The 21,278-nt window shown below is 37.4% G+C and overlaps 1 protein-coding gene across 1 annotated transcript in view; it reads right to left on the bottom strand.

Moving 5' to 3' along the window:
- The window catches only part of LOC128656449 (protein CLN8), a 52,992-nt gene extending 32,349 nt beyond the window's left edge, over positions 1-20,643 (bottom strand). Inside the window, exon 1 of the mRNA XM_053710361.1 lies at positions 20,545-20,643. The gene's annotated coding sequence lies outside the window, so the exon portion shown is untranslated. The remainder of the gene's footprint in view (positions 1-20,544) is intronic.
- Positions 20,644-21,278: the final 635 nt, after the last annotated feature.

The raw sequence follows: 21,278 nt of genomic DNA, 5'->3' as shown, positions 1-21,278 counted from the left end.
TTTGGAGCAACAAGTTAAATTGCTGGAGGTGTGAGTTTCCAGCAATTGATATTTATCAAGCCCTGGATAATCTGAAATGTTTACATTTCCTATTTACCTTAATTATCAAATTGGCTTTGTACTCTTACCTGGATAGTCTCAAGAAGCATGCACGTTCTGAGCACTATATGGCGGTAGTATTTGTAACAATCTTACACAATGTTGCCCTCTAGTGCTCAAAAGTATATAACATTGTTAAAACATTGTTGCAAACACAGCTGCCACATAGTGCTCAGGACAGGTGCTACTAAAATTAGATGCTTTACATGAATAATGAATGTTTATTTTTGACTTACATGTCCTACGAATTTTAGCAGACACCTAGAAACCATTTGACTGTGCCAACAGACCATTTGACTGACAGATGAACCGAGAATACGACCTGGGAATCAGCATGTTATATGTCAACAACCCAACAGCACACACCAATTTTCATATAACTGCATGTAATATACACTACTATAAAGAATTATATGCACAGATGCGGATATAAAAATCCAGTATAAAACCATTTAAAAACTTACTTAGAAGCTTCCAGTTTAGTTCTATTTAAAAAGGTTACTGGAACACCCACTATAAATGTAGGAAATATCAGACACTCCCCCCGCCTCCTTCCTTTGCATATAAAAAGACCCTTTACACAAACAGAAGCAAGCTGGAGTAGGTATACGTCGGTATTCTCCTAAAACTTTGGGGCTTGGTTAGGAGTCTGAAAATCTGAGCAATATTATTTAAAAATAAGCAAAACTATCCATTTAAAAAAAAATAAAAAAAAAAAATAAAAATGTATGGGCTATATAAATAGATCATCTACAAAACATTTATACAAAGATAAAACGAGTGTATAATGTCCCTTTAAAGGGACAGTCAACTCCAAAACATTGTTTAAAAAGTTAGATAATCCCTTTATTACCCATTCCCCAGTTTTGCACAGAGAACATGTTTATATTATTATACTTTTTACCTCTGTGATTACCTTGTATCTAAGCATCTTCTGACAGCCCCCTGATCACATGACTATTGACTTGCATTTTAGCCAATTAGTGCTGTGTTGTGTACATTTTCACGTGAGTGAGCACAATGTTATCTATATGGCTCACATGAACTAGCAGTCTCCTGTTGTAAAAAGCTAATAAAAATGCAAGTGATAAGAGGCTGTCTGTAGTGGCTTAGAAAAAGGCAGGAATAGAGGGTTAAATGTTATAAAGAATAATAATATAACAATGTTGGTTGTGCAAAGCTGAGAAGTGGGTAGTAAAGGCATTATCTATCTTTATAAACAAGAACAACAATTTTAATGTTGACTGTCCCTTTAATGAGTTGAAACAGAGTGGCCATGCCCATTATTCAGTTTAAGGATTCAATGTCACAGCAAATGGCTTGGTAAAATCAAGAAAAGAATAAAAAGGATCCTGTGTCCTGTATTGGTGAGTAAACAAAGCAAGACACATTGGAGTGTATTTTTTCATAAAGATGGAATGAGAATAATTTAAATCCGTTATTTTGAACAAATCTATTACACAACGGTGTATTTCTATGCAAGTGTTATTATTTATACTTCTAATAATTAAATGTAATCATCTTCTAATGCTGTTACGCTGACAAATAATTATGTGCCAACAAATGTTATGTTACCTGTATTACCTGTTCTGCAAAATGTTACACAAACCCACTGCCATAGAAAATGAAAAATTGTTGGCTGTCCCAGAGTGACCTTTTGTTGTAAAATTATGAAATTAGGAAACATGCATCATTTAAACAATAGACAAATGGCAGAGGCAAGTGCTGGCCTGTAGCCTGCTATTGCAGTGTATACTGGTTGGGATAAGATTTGACAAACCAAACTCACACATGCAGAAGAGGGCCCTCGACCAAATACATATCACAATACATTATATGAAGTGTGAATCCTAGTGCTTCTAATATATAGTGCTAGTTACTAACTTTTACCTTGATTATAAGATTATATTTATACTTTCCTGTTGGATAATTGTCTTTAGTATTTCCTTAGTGGTATTTATCACTGACTGCTGCAATTCCATTAACAGCTGTATTATGGGGGTAGAAATTAACTGCAAATCCAGTAGTTGGTTAGCAATGGTCCTAGACGATATTCCCATTCACCTCAGAACGGGAGACAATTAACATTTTACCTAATATAAAATACATAAATTAATGAATAAAACAAATATTCTAAAATACAGTGTGCGACTATTGTCAGATATCTTACACTTTTGCACCCCCCAAGGTACTCTTCCACCATTTTGCACCCCCCAAGGTACTCTTCCACCATTTTGCACCCCACAAAAAGGTACACTTCCACCCTTACACAAACCCAGTAGGCTCATTTCAAACCTTACTTTGATCTCTATTCATCCTGCCATCCTTTATTTGTGACAGCACAGATATAGCCTACCATTCCCTAACTGCCCAGCCTCTATAAAAGCAGCATGTCTCAGTTACAATCACAAACATATTAAATAATGAAACAGCTCACAAATAAAATATATAAACACCACCAGATATAACCCCAATAAGTAACACAATGTGTAAATGTGAATACTGCATGTGTGCCTGCCTGATAGACAACAGACTCAGGGAGGAACTGGGAGACACCAGAGCCCAGTAACTAACAGTAACTGTCCTTGCAAGAAGAACACAATAAGCATATTAAGTGGCAGTAAGGGGAGGAGGCTTATACCCACCTGAGAAGATTCGGTTTCAGGCTTTGGGTTATATCACACTTCCAGAAAAGGGAACTTTTTACATCTTTTTACATTGGTGACTGCCACTATGGTGAGCTAGATGTTTAAAAGTGCACAATACATCTAAACCATACATTTATAATATTGACTTTCATGTCCATTAAACAGAATCAATATATTTTAGGTATCATCAAATAATAAAAAAAAGGATGGTGCAGGATTGAAAGTAGAGAATGAGATATACACACATATATATATACACACATACATATACATATATATATATATATATATATATATATATATATATATATATATATATATATATATATATATATATATATATATATATTTTCTAAAATATAATGTACAATACAGTGTAGTCAGAGTTTCTGGGTTTAAAGCATGTCTTCTGACTTGTAAATGTTTTACACAATGAGTCATTTTCTCTATATTTTGTATTTAGTGGAGGATTTTAAACTCACTTTTCACCTCCCCATAATTTTAAATTGTTGAGAATATATATATATATATATTTATATATATATTAACAAAAAAGATCAGCGCTCACCAACATTATAACCACTCAGTGCACAGCCAAAACATAAATACAATAATGTGTATTGCATAAGGACAAGACCTATTTTGGCATTAACCCCTTAATGACCGCAGCACTTTTCCATTTTCTGTCCGTTTGGGACCAAGGCTATTTTTACATTTTTGCGGTGTTTGTGTTTAGCTGTAATTTTCCTCTTACTCATTTACTGTACCCACACATATTATATACCGTTTTTCTCGCCATTAAATGGACTTTCAAAAGATACCATTATTTTCATCATATCTTATAATTTACTATAAAAAACATTATAAAATATGAAGGAAAAATGGAAAAAAAACACACTTTTTCTAACTTTGACCCCCAAAATCTGTTACACATCTACAACCACCAATAAACACCCATGCTAAATAGTTTCTAAATTTTGTCCTGAGTTTAGAAATACCCAATGTTTACATCTTCTTTGCTTTTTTTGCAAGTTATAGGGCCATAAATACAAGTAGCACTTTGCTATTTCCAAACCACTTTTTTTCAAAATTAGCGCTAGTTACATTGGGACACTAATATCTTTCAGGAATCCCTGAATATCTATTGACATTTATATATTTTTTTTTAGAAGACATCCCAAAGTATTGATCTAGGCCCATTTTGGTATATTTCATGCCACTATTTCACCGCCAAATGCGATCAAATAAAAAAAATTGTTCACTTTTTCACAAATTTTTTCACAAACTTTAGGTTTCTCACTGAAATTATTTACAAACAACTTATGCAATTATAGAATAAATGGTTGTAAATGCTTCTCTGGGATCCCCTTTGTTCAGAAATAGCAGACATATATGGCTTTGGCTTTGCTTTTTGGTAATTAGAAGGCTGCTAAATGCCACTGCGCACAATACGTGTATTATGCCCAGCATTGAAGGGGTTAATTAGGGAGCATGTAGGGAGCTTCTAGGGTTAATTTTAGCTTTAGTGTAGTGTAGTAGACAACCCCAAGTATTGATCTAGGCCCATTTTGGTATATTTCATGCCACCATTTCACCGCCAAATGCGATCAAAGTAAAAAAAAATGTTAATTTTTTCACAATTTTAGGTTTCTCACTGAAATTATTTACAAACAGCTTGTGCAATTATGGCACAAATGGTTGTAAATGCTTCTCTGGGATGCCCTTTGTTCAGAAATAGCAGACATATATGACTTTGGCGTTGCTTTATGGTAATTAGAAAGTCGCTAAATGCTGCTGCGCATCACACGTGTATTATGGCTAGCAGTGAAGGGGTTAATTAGGTAGTTTGTAGGGAGCTTGCAGGGTTAATTTTAGCTTTAGTGTAGAGATCAGCCTCCCACCTGACACATCCCACCCCTGATCCCTCCCAAACAGCTCCCTTCTCTCCCCCACCCCACAATTGTCCCCGCCATCTTAAGTACTGGCAGAAAGTCTGCCAGTACTAAAATAAGTTTTTTTTTTTTTTTAAAGAAAAAAAAAAAAAAAAGCATATTTACATATGCTGTGTTTAGGATCCCCCCCTTAACCCCCAACCTCCCTGATCCCCCCCAAAACAGCTCTCTACGCCTCCCTCTCAGCCTTATTGGGGGCCATCTTGGGTACTGGCAGCTGTCTGCCAGTACCCATTTTGAACAATCAAATGTTTATTATTATTTTTTTTAAATTTCTGTAGTGTAGCCCAATCGCCCCCCACCACCTAAATCACACAAGGGCTTTTTTATTTATTTAAATTTTGTCCCACTTTGTGTTTTGGGGACACATTTTTTCCGTAGTGTAGCGGTTCCCACCCGCTCCCTCCCCGTGCACGCGCCCGCGCGCGCCCCCGGACTCCCCCGCCCACGATCCCGCCCCCCTCCACATGACCAGGGCCATCGATGGCCGCCACCCACCTCCCATACCGGCTCCCACCCACCAACGATACCGGCCATCGATGTCCGGTGCAGAGAGGGCCACAGAGTGGCTCTCTCTGCATCGGATGGCCGTGAAAGGTTATTGCAGGATGCCTCCATATCGAGGCATCACTGCAATAACCGGAAAGCAGCTGGAAGCAAGCAGGATCGCTTCCTGCTGCTTTCCACACTGAGGACGTGCAGGGTACGTTCTCGGGCATTAACTGCCTTTTTTCTGAGGACGTACCCTGCACGTCCTCAGTCGTTAAGGGGTTAAAGGAAGGTGTGTTGTTCAAATCTCGTGTGCTGGCTTTCTTTGCGAGGGACTACAGGGATCATCACCAGGTCTTGTCCTTATGCAATACACTATATATATATATATATATATATATATATATATATATATATATATATATATATATATATATATATATATATATATATATATATATATATATATATATATATATATATATCTCTATCACCGATACCAGTATCGGTGCCATTACCAAGTATTTGTATGAGTACTTGTACTCGTGTAAATGCACCGATACTTAAACCGATACCTCCACTTCCTACCCATACACCATCTTGTAGCGTTTTTCAAACTGCATGTTCCCATTTCATTTTAAGCTGGAGTGGAGACTTAACTAAAACTTGTTCACTTCTGTTCTGCCAACACACATTGCTGTTATTGGTATTATTGTACGTCAGAGCAGTGCTCCAAAAGGTGCTACTATACAGCTGGAAGCCTACCTGGGAGAGATCACTGTACCTCATTTAGACAAACCCCTGAAGTACTGGGCAGTTAATAAACTGAGATTAAATAGCCAAAAATATCTTTCTGCCCCATGCAGTAGTGTGAAAAGTGAAAGACTGTTCAGCTTAGCGTCAAACATCCTTACTGATAGCAGAAACAGACATAAGCTGAACATCCAGAGATGCTTTTGTTCCTTAATGAGAACTTGCCACTAACTGAAAAATGATTCTAATTGCTAGATTGTCTGTTATACTGCTAGTTCTCATGTTGCACAATTATGCTCAAAACCTACTGTACTCTGAGGAACAACTTTAGCCAGGACTGGACTGGGAATATAAAGCAGCCCTGGAAAAATATAAAGACCAGCCCTATTTTCTGTTGAGTCAGTCAGTAGAATGCAAATACTCATTTTTTTCTCAAAGGTGATTACTGGGACACTCCTTTCCCAATGTTTTTTTTCAGAATTCAATTATACTACTTTGTATTAAATACAAAATGTCAGATTAATGTTATATAGGCACCCTACAACCCAATGGCATCCAGTAATCACCACTTTAAATTGTAGCTTTCCAGCCCCAGTGGCTGCAGCTGTTATTTATTGTTATTAATATATTTTATTGTAATATTTTTATTTATAAACATGTTCTGTGAACTTTGTGACAACAATCAAACCGTTTTATTATTTCAAAATGTCTTTTAAATACAGTTCATAATTATAAAGAAGCAAGCAATCTTAAATCATTAGTCTGTATTGTGCTTGGTAAAATGTCATGACATAAAAAAGAAAAATCAGTAACTGGTATCTGTGAGTATTTGAAAAAAATTATTGTTACTTGTACTCAGTCTTAAAAAAATGGTATCATTCATATATATATATATATATATATATATATATATATATATATATATATATATATATATATACCCAGGGCTGAGCATGTTGCAGGGTCATGGGATGTGTACCCGGTCCAGTATGAGAGTGCAGTTCCCTTCCGTGTTTTGTATATGTCTAGGGTGGTTACATATTCCTGTGCACCCTTCCCTTGTTTTCAGTTTGTTTGGATTTGAAAGCTTGCATTGTGTGGCTGTTTTAGGGTCTCAGGTATTGGAAAGGACCTTGACGTGGTACCTGAGCTTGTCCCATTTGGCCAGATGCGGTGACTAACCTTTCCATTTTTGCTTTTAAATCTTAGCTGAGAGCTAGTAAGTGAGTGCTGTTTTTTTTTCTGTGTGTTGTATTAATTTGTTTTGTAATTTTCCCTATGGTTCTTGCACCCAGACCTGTCTTGGGTTAACTGCTTGTGGCTCTGGGGACAGCACAGCTTCCTGTGAGTGCCAGTGGCACCCAGGGCTGAGCATGTTGCAGGGTCATAGGATGTGTACCCGGTCCGTTATGAGAGTGCAGTTCCCTTCCGTGTTGTGTGTGTGTGTGTGTGTGTATATATATATATACACATATATATATATATATATATATATATATACACATATATATATATATATATATATATATATATATATATACACATATATATATATATACACATACATACACACACACACATACATATATATTCCAAAAGTAGACAATGGCAACAGCACTTTTCTTTAAAACACTTCTTTATTTAAGCAACATTAGGATAAAAACATAGCAACGTTTCGAGCCTCTTGGACCCTTCCTCATGCTATAGATTAAGAACAAACATCTCCCTTATATACACCTGTGAATAGGGTGTGGCTTAATTAATTGCAAGCTTTTACCTGAGCATAGCTCTTTAAGGTTCTAACTAAACTTTTCAACTTTATTTTTTAACATTTATTTCTCAACACTTAAATGTATATTTGTATGGTTTGGCATATATGTTTTTTACATTGTATTTCAAATAGACACATGTCCACAGTTATTATACACAGGAATTTAAAAACAATTATAAAAACAAATGCAGATCATAATCCTTGTTTAATCCATTCGGATACAGAGTTTTCAGATTTTTTATCCACCATACTTCTTTCTTTTTAAGTAGCAACTCTCTATTGCCTCCTCTCCTTGGTTTAGGAATATGGTCTATGACCTGAAACCTTAACTGGCTAACAGTATGCCCTGCTGTTATGAAATGTGATGAGACAGGTAATGTCATATCCTTACATCTTATAGAGGACTTGTGTGCACTTATTCTGTCCCTGATGGGGTTAATCGTCTCCCCTACATAGCCCCGCCCACATGGGCATTTCAAGATATATACAATATAATTAGTATCACAAGTGTAGAGGCCATTGATTTCTCTCTTTTTGGTGTCATTAATTTGTGCAACATTTTTACCCTTTATCATTGAGTTGCATTGAGCACAATGTAGACAGGGGTATGATCCCTTGTTTGCAGTTGTTAGGTAGTTAACTGGGTCTTTTTTATCACTACCAATATCTGCTTTCACTACAAAATCTCTTATATTTTTAACCCTTTTATAGGAATTAATGGGGGGTTGTTGGAATTCCCTAATGTTAGGGTTAGTCCTCTCCAGTAAATACCAGTGCTTTCTTTCCTGGAGAATCTTCACTATACTGATTATATTCTGAGGTGAAAACAAGTTGTTTTTCTCTTCTTTAACTGTCTGTTCACATTTCTCAATTATAGATATGGGATAGCCTCTATTGCAAAATTTCCTATCCATTTGTTTCATTCTTTTTTCCTGCAGTCTTGGTTCTTTAACATTTCTAGCTGTCCTAAGAAACTGGCTTTTAGGAATTGATTTAAACACTCGCTCAGGATGAAAACTTTCATAGTGTAATATTGTGTTACGATCTGTCGGTTTACAATATAGATCAGTGACTAAATTACCAGCTTGTTTGTATACCCATGTATCCAAGTAACTCACTCTATTTCTAGAATAATTAAGGGTAAATTTAAGGCAGCCTGTGCAGCGGTTGAGTTCTTCAACAAACGACTCTAGGGACTCCTCTGTGCCCCTCCATACACCAAAAATATCATCTATGAAACGTAGCCATACTTTACAGTTTGTTAGGTAACTGTTATTGATATATACAAACTTTCTTTCATATTGGCTAACAAAAATATTGGTGTATGAAGGGGCCACAGTGGAGCCCATAGCAGTTCCTTTCTTTTGTATATAGTATGTATCTTGAAATAAAAAATAATTTAAGTATAGAATGATGTTAAGCTATTTCTTCTATGAAAGAATATTGTAAATTCGTATATATTTCAGAGGATTTTAATGACTCAAGTACTGCCTGTACCCCTGCCTCATGGGGGATAGCTGTATACAGGCCGACAATGTCAAGGGAAAATAAGATATCAGTGTCTTCTATTTTGATTTCTTTATGGTTGATATAGGCTACAGTCGTGATGTTGTCCGACTGAAATCTGATGAACCTGTCCGCAGCTAGCTGAGGCCAAGCCTGAAGAGCATTAAATATAGCTCTTAATTCCAGAATGTATATCAGAAGGAGGGCCTCCTCCTGAGTCCACGAACCCTGAGCCTTCAGGGAGTTCCAGACTGCACCCCAGCCCAGAAGGCTGGCATCTGTCGTTACTATAGTCCATTCTGGCCTGCGGAAACACATTCCCTTGGACAGATGGACCCGAGATAGCCACCAGAGAAGAAAATCCCTGGTCTCTTGATCCAGATTTAGTAGAGGGGACACATCTGTGTAATCCCCATTCCACTGATTGAGCATGCAAAGTTGCAGTGGTCTGAGATGTAGGCGGGCAAACGGAACTATGTCCATTGCCGCTACCATTAATCCGATTACCTCCATACACTGAGCCACTGACGGATGAGAAATGGAATAAAGAGCACGGCAGGGAGTTAGAAGTTTTGACAACCTGACCTCTGTCAGATAAATCTTCATTTCTATTGAATCTATCAGAGTTCCTAGGAAGGAAACTCTTGTGAGAGGTGAGAGAGAACTCTTTCCTTCGTTCACCTTCCACCCGTGAGACCTTAGGAATGCCAGAACAATGTCCGTATGGGACCTGTCGATTTGAAAAGTTGATGCCTGTATCAGGATGTTGTCTAGGTAAGGGGCTACTTCTATACCCCGCGGTCTTAGAACCGACAGAAGGGACCCTAGAACCTTCGTAAAGATTCTTGGTGCCGTGGCTAACCCGAAGGGAAGAGCCACAAATTGGTAATGCCTGTCTAGGAAGGCGAACCTGAGAAATTGATGATGATCCCTGTGTATCGGAATATGTAGATAAGCATCCTTTAAATCCACGGTAGTCATATATTGACCCTCCTGGATCATAGGTAGGATGGTTCGAATAGTCTCCATCTTGAAGGATGGGACCCTGAGAAATTTGTTTAGGATCTTGAGATCCAAGATTGGTCTGAATGTTCCCTCTTTCTTGGGAACTATAAACAGATTTGAATAGAAGCCCTGCCCCTGTTCCTCCTTTGGAACTGGGTGGATCACTTCCATAACTAGTAGGTCTTGAACGCAATGTAAGAATGCCTCTCTCTTTATCTGGCTTGCAGATAATTGTGAGAGAAATCTCCCCTTTGGAGATGAAGCTTTGAAATCTAGAAGATATCCCTGGGAAACAATCTCCAGAGCCCAGGGATCCTGGATGTCTTTTGCCCAAGCCTGGGCAAAGAGAGAAAGTCTGCCCCTCACTAGATCCGGTCCCGGATCGGGGGCTACTCCTTCATGCTGTCTTAGAGGCAGCAGCAGGCTTTTTAGCCTGTTTCCCCTTGTTCCAAGCCTGGTTAGGTCTCCAGACTGGCTTGGACTGGGCAAAATTTTCATCTTGTTTTGTAGAAGAAGAAGATGAAGCTGCGCCACTCTTGAAGTTTCGAAAGGAACGAAAATTAGTCTGTTTGTTCCTTAACTTGTTGGACCTATCCTGGGAAAGGGCGTGGCCTTTTCCTCCAGTAATATCAGAAATGATCTCCTTCAGTCCAGGCCCAAATAGGGTCTGCCCTTTGAAGTGACATCAGCTGACCAGGATTTAAGCCATAGCGCCCTACGTGCCTGAATGGCAAAACCTGATTTTTTTTAGCCGCTTGGTTAAATGAAAAACTGCGTCAGAAATAAATGAATTGGCTAACTTAAGAGCTTTAAGCCTGTCAAGGATATCATCCAACGGGGTCTCTACCTGTAAAGCCTCCTCCAGAGACTCGAACCAGAAAGCCGCTGCAGCAGTGACTGGGGCAATGCATGCAAGAGGCTGGAGAATAAAACCTTGTTGTATAAAGATTTTATTAAGGAAACCCTCCAATTTCTTATCCATAGGATCTAGGAAAGCACAACTGTCCTCGACAGGAATAGTTGTACGCTTAGCTAGGGTAGAGACTGCTCCCTCCACCTTAGGGACCGTCTGCCACAAGTCCCGTGTAGCGGCATCTATAGAAAACATTTTCTTAAAAGCAGGAGGGGTAGAGAACGGCACACCTGGTCTATCCCATTCCTTAGTAATAATTTCTGAAAACCTCTTAGGGATTGGAAAAACATTAGTGTAAACAGCCACTGCAAAGTATTTGTCCATTTTACACAATTTCTCTGGGACTACAATGGTGTCACAGTCATCCAGAGTCGCTAAAACCTCCCTGAGCAACACGCGGAGGTGTTCAAGCTTAAATGTAAATGCTGTCATTTCAGATTCAGACTGAAGTAACGACTTCCCTGAATCAGAGAAGTCACCCACAGATAGAAGCTCTCCTGCTTCAACTTCTGCACATTGTGAGGGTATATCAGACATATCTACTAAAGCGTCAGAGAGCTCTGTATTTGTTCTAGCCCCAGAGCTGTCTCGCTTTCCTTGTAACCCTGGCAGTTTGGACAATACCTCTGTGAGGGTATGATTCATAAATGCCGCCATGTCTTGTAAAGTAAATGCATTGGACGCGCTAGATGTACTTGGCGTCCCTTGAACGGGAGTTATAGGTTCTGACACGTGGGGAGAGCTAGATGGCATAACCTCCCTTTTGTCAGTCTCAGAAACCTCAGGTGATAAATCTTTAAAACTTATAGAAAGGTCAGTGCATTTGGTACACATTCTAAGAGGGGGTTCCACAATGGCTTCTAAACATAATGAACAAGGAGTTTCCTCTATGTCAGACATGTTTAACAGACTAGTAATGAGACCAGCAAGCTTGGAAAACACTTTAATAAATGTGAAAAAAGCAATAATAAAAAACGGTACTGTGCCTTTAAGAGAAAAAAAAACACAAACTGCAAAACAGTGAAAAAAATTAGTAAACTCTACGAAATTTTTACAGTGTGTATAAGGGACTAAAGCAGCTTTGCACCCACTTGTAAATGGATGATTAACCCCTCAGGCCCAAAAACGAATTAGAAAAACATTAAACCTGTTAAACAGTCAAATACACTGCCACAGCTCTGCTGTGGCTCCTACCTGCCCTTGCAGGAACAAAACAAGAGCTGCAACAACTAATCGTCATAATCAATAATAATCGATTATGAAAATAGTTGTCAACGAATCTCATAATCGATTTGCAATTAGTTGCTCTGTGCACAACACCAGCTGCTTCACTCCAATGAACTCCTGCACATGGTATTGTGTTTTATGGTTATGTCCTTAGCCTACAGACGTCTACTTTTCACTTTTTCAGGACAGTATAAGTTTACAGCTAGCCCTGGCTTATGTGCAACCCAGATATAATGGTCATCATTTGGATTGTTTATATTAAATCTGGTGATTTGGAACTATGCTTTGCATGATATAGTGCTGAGCTTGTTATTTACACCTTGCCCCTAGATTGATGGGAGTTATTTAAATTGATGTGCACTATTATCTGTTTGCAGAATTATTAATGTATTGCTTGCTATTGCTGATTATATGTATTGTATAAATAAATGTGTAAGGCTCTGTCCCGTTATTGATATACAGTCCTTAGCGCTTTTGATTTAGTTTTTTATTGTTTTTTTATATTTTTAATAAATTGTGATAATATGTACCAGATTCAACCTTTCTAAGTATATATTTGTTATTTTTATAGCAGTCTAGATATTTCCCCTAACCTTATAGCTGGTTATTTACCATTGCATATAAATATTCAATATATTTTTATGTCAGAATGAAGTCAAGGGTTACTTTATTGAGAGGCCCCATGCCATGGTAGAAAACACTTTGCATTGGTGGAGAGCTAACAAAGATAAATTTCCCACTTTGGTGAAATTGGCAAAACCCTACTTATACACCTCAACAGCCTTTTCTCTGCTGCAGGAAATATAGCTGCAAACAGAGAACCAGCCTTAGCCAGAAGCATGTTGACATAGGAGGTCCTATAAGCTAGAGGAGACTCCTTCAGGGAAGCTGGATGTCTCAGACTGAAAATGAAAATAGGCCCCTCCCACCATGCACTCAAAGTCAGAGGGCCATAAAAAAGTACTCCTAGGAGTAATCTAACAAGCAAGCCTGATCCCAGTTGTTGTTAAATCACTGTATCAGGCTTACCTTAAATATACCAGGCACTGTCAGCATTTTCTAGACCTTATCTCTCTAGAAAAAAATATACTGAACATACCTCAAAGCAGGCAATCTGCAGACCGTCCCCCCAACTGAAGTTTTCTTTCCATACTCTTCAGTTATGTGTGAGAACAGCAATGGACCTTAGTTACAAACCGCTAAGATCATCAAACCTCCAGGCAGAAGTCTTCTTCCAATTTCTGCCTGAGAGTAAAAACAGTACAACGCCGGTACCGTTTAAAAATAAACTTTTGATTGAAGGTAAAAACTACACGGAGTCACCACATCTCTCTTGATACTTCCTTTCTTGTCGAGAGCTGCAAGAGAATGACTAGGGGTGGCAGTTAGGGGAGGAGCTATAGCCAACAAGTAATGGATGAACCCGTGGACTGGATACACCTTTACAAGAGAAATATTGGCGTATGAAGGGGCCACATTGGAGCCCATAGCAGTTCCTTTCTTTTGTATATAGTATGTATCTTGAAATAAAAAATAATTTAAGTATAGAATGATGTTAAGCATTTCTTCTATGAAAGAACATTGTAAATTCGTATATATTTCATAGGGAAAAATTAAACAAATTAAAGAAATCAAAATAGAAGACACTGATATCTTATTTTCCCTTGACATTGTCAGCCTGTATACAGCTATCCCCCATGAGGCAGGGGTACAGGCAGTACCTGAGTCATTAAAATCCTCTGAAATATATATGAATTTACAATGTTCTTTCATAGAAGAAATGCTTAACATCATTCTATACTTAAATTATTTTTTATTTCAAGATACATACTATATACAAAAGAAAGGAACTGCTATGGGCTCCAATGTGGCCCCTTCATACGCCAATATTTTTGTTAGCCAATATGAAAGAAAGTTTGTATATATCAATAACAGTTACCTAACAAACTGTAAAGTATGGCTATGTTTCATAGATGATATTTTTGGTGTATGGAGGGGCACAGAGGAGTCCCTAGAGTCGTTTGTTGAAGAACTCAACCGCTGCACAGGCTGCCTTAAATTTACCCTTAATTATTCTAGAAATAGAGTGAGTTACTTGGATACATGGGTATACAAACAAGCTGGTAATTTAGTCACTGATCTATATTGTAAACCGACAGATCGTAACACAATATTTCACTATGAAAGTTTTCATCCTGGGCGAGTGTTTAAATCAATTCCTAAAAGCCAGTTTCTTAGGACAGCTAGAAATGTTAAAGAACCAAGACTGCAGGAAAAAAGAATGAAACAAATGGATAGGAAATTTTGCAATAGAGGCGATCCCATATCTATAATTGAGAAATGTGAACAGACAGTTAAAGAAGAGAGAACAGGGATTAAGAAAGATAAAATTAAAAACCAACTTGTTTTCACCTCAGAATATAATCAGTATAGTGAAGATATCTCCAGGATAATAAGAAAGCACTGGTATTCATTGGAGAGGACTAACCCTAACATTAGGGAATTCCAACAACCCCCCATTAATTCCTATAAAAGGGTTAAAAATAGAGATTTTGGAGTGAAAGCAGATATTGGTAGTGATAAAAAAGACCCAGTTAACTACCTAACAACTGCAAACAAGGGATCATACCCCTGTCTACATTGTGCTCAATGCAACTCAATGATAAAGGGTAAAAATGTTGCACAAATTAATGACACCAAAAAGAGAGATATCAATGGCCTCTACACTTGTGATACTAATTATATTGTATATATCTTGAAATGCCCATGTGGGGGGGGGGGGGCTATGTAGGGGAGACAATTAACCCCATCAGGGACAGAATAAGTGCACACAAGTCCTCTATAAGATGTAAGGATATGACATTACCTGTCTCATCACATTTCATAACAGCAGGGCATACTGTTAGCCAGTTAAGGTTTCAGGTCATAGACCATATTCCTAAACCAAGGAGAGTAGGCAATAGAGAGTTGCTACTTAAAAAGAAAGAAGTATGGTGGATAAAAAAAATCTGAAAACTCTGTATCCGAATGGATTAAACAAGGATTATGATCTGCATTTGTTTTTATAATTGTTTTTAAATTCCTGTGTATAATAACTGTGGACATGTGTCTATTTGAAATACAATGTAAAAAACATATATGCCAAACCATACAAATATACATTTAAGTGTTGAGAAATAAATGTTAAAAAATAAAGTTGAAAAGTTTAGTTAGAACCTTACCAGTTGGGGATACCAACATGAGCTATGCTCAGGTAAAATCTTGCAATTAATTAAGCCACACCCTATACACAGGCGTATATAAGGGAGATGTTTGTTCTTAATCTATAGCATGAGGAAGGGTCCAAGAGGCTCGAAACGTCGCTATGTTTTTATCCTAATGTTGCTTAAATAAAGAAGTGTTTTAAAGAAAAAGTATAGAAAAGTATAAAGTAGACAATGTTGCCATTGTCTACTTTTGGAATTATATATGGGAGTATGGCAGGCCTCCCAGGCAAACGTGCACTGCAAAGGTAAACCTACTATAAGCTATACCCAGTGAAGGGTTATCTAAGAAAGTGCTGGACTTACTGCTCTATTTTGTTATATACACACACACACATATATATATATATATATATTCTGATGAAGCGCATGTGAGCATGCGCGAAACGCGTCAGATCTAGCACCCCTTGCACACCTGTGTTAGTGCTACTCACTTTTGTATATAAAATAAAGTCACCTGGCTTCAAGTTCCTGAGTCCTCGCCTTTCTTCTTGTATATATATATACACATACATACATACACACAGTTATATATACATATTTATAGTCATATAGATAATATTTACACTTTGCTGCCATCACTGCACTACTTACCCCCTTCGCTACGTTAGGTTCTCATGCTGGTATTACTCAGTGGAGCACAAATATTGCTTTCACAAAAGTGATATTTAGAGCTCCACTTGTAATCTGGCTCTTTGCGGGGGGTTAAGCACACAACAGTGCAGGGTCTATAGTCAGAATGACATGCTCTAACGAATTACGGCATGTCATTTTTTGACTATTGCAGCCCTTTAAACTCTGGTGTTAAAGGGTTATACATTTTCTCTAAAACTGATGCTTTAAAAAGGGACAGTCAACACCAGAATTTTTGTTGTTTTAAAAGATAGATAATCCCTTAATTACCAATTCCCCAGTTTTGCATAACCAACACAGTTATAATTATACACGTTTTACTTCTATAATTACCTTGTATCTAAGCCTCAGCAGACTGCCCCCTTATTTCAGTTCTTTAGACAGACTTGCATTTTAGCCAATCAGAGCTGTCTCCATGGTAAATTCAAGAGCATGAGCTCAATGTTATCTATATGAAACACATGAACTAATGCCCTCTAGTGGTGAAAAACTATCAAAATTCATTTAGATTAGAGGCGGACTTCAAGGTCTAAGAAATTAGCATATGAACCTTCTAGGTTTAGCTTTCAACTAAGAATACCAAGAGAACAAAGAAAAATTGGTGATAAAAGTTGTTTAAAATTACATGTCCTATTTGAATCATGAAAGTTTTTTTTTGTACTTGACTGTCCCTTTAAAAAAGATTAAATTACATACATTAATATGGTGTTAATTGTATACACACACACATGCGTTCCAAAATGAAACTTCTAAAACGTATAACATTTCGAACATCTTTATGATTATTACATAGTAAACAACCCCAAGGTAGAACATACAGTGATGTGAGATGTCATTGCAGAAAATGCAGCATGTCTGCAGAAAGAACAGGACACATGCAGGAACTTTGTAGTGCTGCTCCACATTAGACAGTTCTCTTCAAACAGAGCTGTGCTCTGGCTGCACTGTATTCATTTTCCTTATCACAGTGCATCCAGGGCAAAGTGCTGTTTGAAGTGAGCAGTCAAATATGCAGTAGCGCTGCAAAGCAGCAGCGCATTGCTTGTTAATGGACTCTCAGAGATTTTTTCAAATCTGCCCCTTAGCCTTTCCCAGTCTGCAAAGCTGTTTATTCTGAATGTAAGAGCACTGCATCTTTTTATTACTACATTTCTATGTTAGACCAAGAGAAAAGGAAAAAGATTTATTAAAGAGACATTTTTAAATGTCTTTTTTTTTTGTATGCAGCTAATTTGCAATGCAATTTTCAACTACTGCACTATATTATAAAACATAAAAAATTGCTTTATTCTTCAGTTAACCAACACATTGCAATTAAACTGGTGCCTTAGTGTAGCTGTCTAATTTAAAATTGAATTTTATTTAAAAAATGACCTGCAGAAACATTTTCACTAAAAAAATCTCATCGCAGAAAGTAAAGAAAAAGTTCTGCCTCTGGGGTAAACAACAACAACTGTCTAAAGAAAGCTGTACTTCTTCAAATTCATGCAGCCAATGATTACACTGCATTGAATATCTATTTTACATATTAAGGAGTTAAATGTACACTCCCAATCGCAGGCGCAGTAAGGAGCATATAGTATTACTCTAAGCTGATCGCAAGATCATCCTAAATGTGCAGATTGCTCGATGTTGTCAGTGTAAGGCTGATTTGCACAGAGCTGCCTGGCCATAAGAATATACTATTTACTGAGGTAAAAGTGATAATTGATCTATCCTAACTTGCTGCTATCTGCTTCCTCCACTAACGACACTTTGTGTGATAATGACAATGGCAAAAATGTCTGTCTACAAATGTAAATGTGCACCGTGATTGGAACTAACTCCCACACGCTGGTCCATGTTCATTCACAAGGCCCTACCTGGGAAGCCCACTGTGGATTTGGAAGCAGATCATTTTTATATTTAGAACTGCTGAAACACTACAAGGAAAATGTAATGGTAAGGTTTATATTCTATAATGAAGCATTGATTGATTTAAAAAAAAAAAAAAAAAAAAAATTGTTTCACTTCCCTTTATTGTAAGTTTTTTGCTACAAATATAATATATTCCAAGCTACAGCACCATATTTAACGGGAAAAACCCTCTGCTGCCAAAAGCAAATAATGAACCCGTCTTAAATGTGGATCAGGCTCCACTAAATCTACAAAGACCCACTATAGAAAAGTTCAATTTTAGACCTGTACCCATCAATGTCGTTAAGAAACACCTTAATAATCTAAAAATGAAAAACCAGTCTGGACCTGATCAAATCCCAGCAATGCTGTTGAAGCTCAGTGCGCCAGCAATTGCTAAACCTGTCAAAACCCTAATTAACGAATCCTTGGTGTCTGGATACATACCCAAACTTTGGAAGACTGCAAGAGTAGTGCCTATCCATAAAAGTGGTGAGTTAACCATGGTTACTAACTATCGCCCTATATCTTTGCTCCCAGTGTTGTCAAAAATTTTAGAAAAAAGCGTCCATAAGCTTCTATGTAAGTATTATCAACAATCTAGCTATATGACCCCCGTTCAATAGGATTTTCGCCTGAATCACTCCACTACAACTCCCCTCCTAAAAGTTTGCAACGACATCCAAACTGGCATGGAACAAGGAGACCTATCTGGAGGTATTTTTCTTGATTTTGCAAAGGCCATTGACACAGTAGACCACGACATACTACTGCTTAAACTAAAAAAAAACAAAAAAAAACTCTGTTATTGGTGTTCGTCCACTAACCTGGTTTTGATCATATGTATTGGATCGATTACAGTATGTCTCCATTTCTGACAGCGACTCCCTCCCTCTCCCAGTCACGTGTGGTGTTACCCAAGGTTCCATTCTCGGCCCCCTACTATTCACATTATTTATAAATGATCTGCCAAATGTCTGCAAATCCTCAACTGTACACAGACGACACGGTAATCTATGCAAACCAGTCCGATCTGCCGCAGCTTGAGGCAGTGCTCCAAGACCAGTTCACAGAGGTAGAAAAGTGGATCTTAAAAAACAAACTCTTCCTAAACACTGACAAAACTGTCACGATCTTTGGAACAGGACCTAAATTACATAAATTACAAAATTCCCATCTTCGCATCAAAACAAAATCCAATTGCACACTGACAGCAGTCCACTCTTTTAAATACTTGGGTATGTTGTTAGACCCCAATCTATCTTTTGGCCTCCACATAGAAAAACTTGCATCTAAACTCTATCCAAAAATAGGTGCCCTGTACAGAAACAAATCCTGCCTCAGCCCTACAGTAAAGGAAAAGATTGTACAGCAAATGCTGATGCCAATCATGGATTATGAAGATGTAGTATATGCACCTGCACCGCAAACTCACCTTAATAAACTTAATACAGTGTATAACTTGTTCTGCCGCTTTGTGCTACAATGTAACTACAGGACCCACCATTGTGACATGCTAAAAGAACTAAACTGGCTGTCGCTGGAATCCAGACACACCCTCCATCTTTCCAGCCTTGTGTTTAAGAGCTTTTCTGGGAAGCTCCCACCCTACCTGAGCAGTATGCTCTCCCCGGCTGTTCCCACCTCCCATAACCTCCGATCCAGTACCAGCACATTCAGAAATGTAAAGCTTAGGAGTCAGACCATTTTTGGTTTAGCACCTGGGTAGCGCTTGCTGATTGGTGGCTAAATGTAGCACTACCCAGGTGCTGCACCAAAAATGGTTCGGCTCCTAAGCTTTACATTTCTGCATCTCAAGTCTAAAAACATACTACATGTTTAAAATGAGTCACTTTTCCTGTTTGACATCTGTGTTTAATAAATAGTTTTATGCCTACAATGAAAGATTATTATATTTTGTATCCCCCAATTGTCATACTATAACAACAGGCAGTTGCTTACTATGCATTAAATAATACATTATAAATGACTTTGTTGCAGTCTGGGTGGCACATTTTTGGTAGTTAATTATATGAAACTGCACATTTTTCGGTTGGGTAACATTAAATTCAGTGACAACACCAGGGTAAAAATCACACACAAAAGCATTATGGAAGGGCTGAGCATTAAACAAGTTTGATATATTTTTTCTAACATGCAAACTGTTACACATTTTATAAAGTACATTTACACAATAAAAAAGTTATACGTGTTTAAAAAGGACTAAAAACTAGCTAGAAGAAAATATAAAAAGCATGAAATTACAAAATCATTAAACACTGAAACAATCAAAAAGCTTTCACGCATGTAAAATGATCATTTTCATAAACTCCTGAATCTAAAACAGAAACGGGCAACATATAACACTGTTTGTCTCTACATCTCATACCTGTTTTAAATTCCAGCACTTTGTCCCTTGCCTAGCGTGACTCTCATCAGTGGTATCCGAGATTCTATAGCATGGGACAGACAGACTCACTGTGCACATGATCACTATACACTTCCTGCCCGTTTGAACAAACCATTCTACATCGGTGCACAGGGGGAGTGGACTGTACCAAAAAACCCAAGGCATTATCTTTCTATTCAATTTCAGGTTTCCTAATACAAATCTGTTTTTATTTTTAAATCAGAATATGTTTCCAAACTCTCTCCTTTTAATGACTCTTCACAGAGGGTGCATTAAAGAAATAAAGAAATAACAAACAAAACAAAAACAAACAAGATGCATTAAATGTCATGCAAACTTTAAAACTTTGTGGTGACCCATTGTAATGAACTGCCTACAGTTTATGCTAGATATTGTCTGTTTCTTCCAACAAAGTTTGCGCTTGGCTTTCTGAACTATTTGTAAATGTATCGGTTGCATTTTATTAATGGGAGCACTAACTTTTGCCAGACAGTGAGATTAAAATGTGGTTATTCCCACGTATGCATATAAAAAATATAGGTTTTATTTTGGAGAAAAATACATATTAGAAGAGAGATAATAGATAAATAAAAGATATATGATATATATATATATAGATGGATAATAGATTGATACTGTATATATTAGACATTTATTGTACAGTACTCAGAACTTCAGTATATCACCCATTTAAGAGAGCAACATTTGAATTT

Source organism: Bombina bombina, chromosome 4 (genome assembly GCF_027579735.1).
Source record: "Bombina bombina isolate aBomBom1 chromosome 4, aBomBom1.pri, whole genome shotgun sequence".
NCBI lineage: Eukaryota > Metazoa > Chordata > Amphibia > Anura > Bombinatoridae > Bombina > Bombina bombina.
The sequence above is the reverse complement of the archived record's forward strand: the minus strand, read 5'-3'. Positions and strand labels throughout refer to the sequence as shown.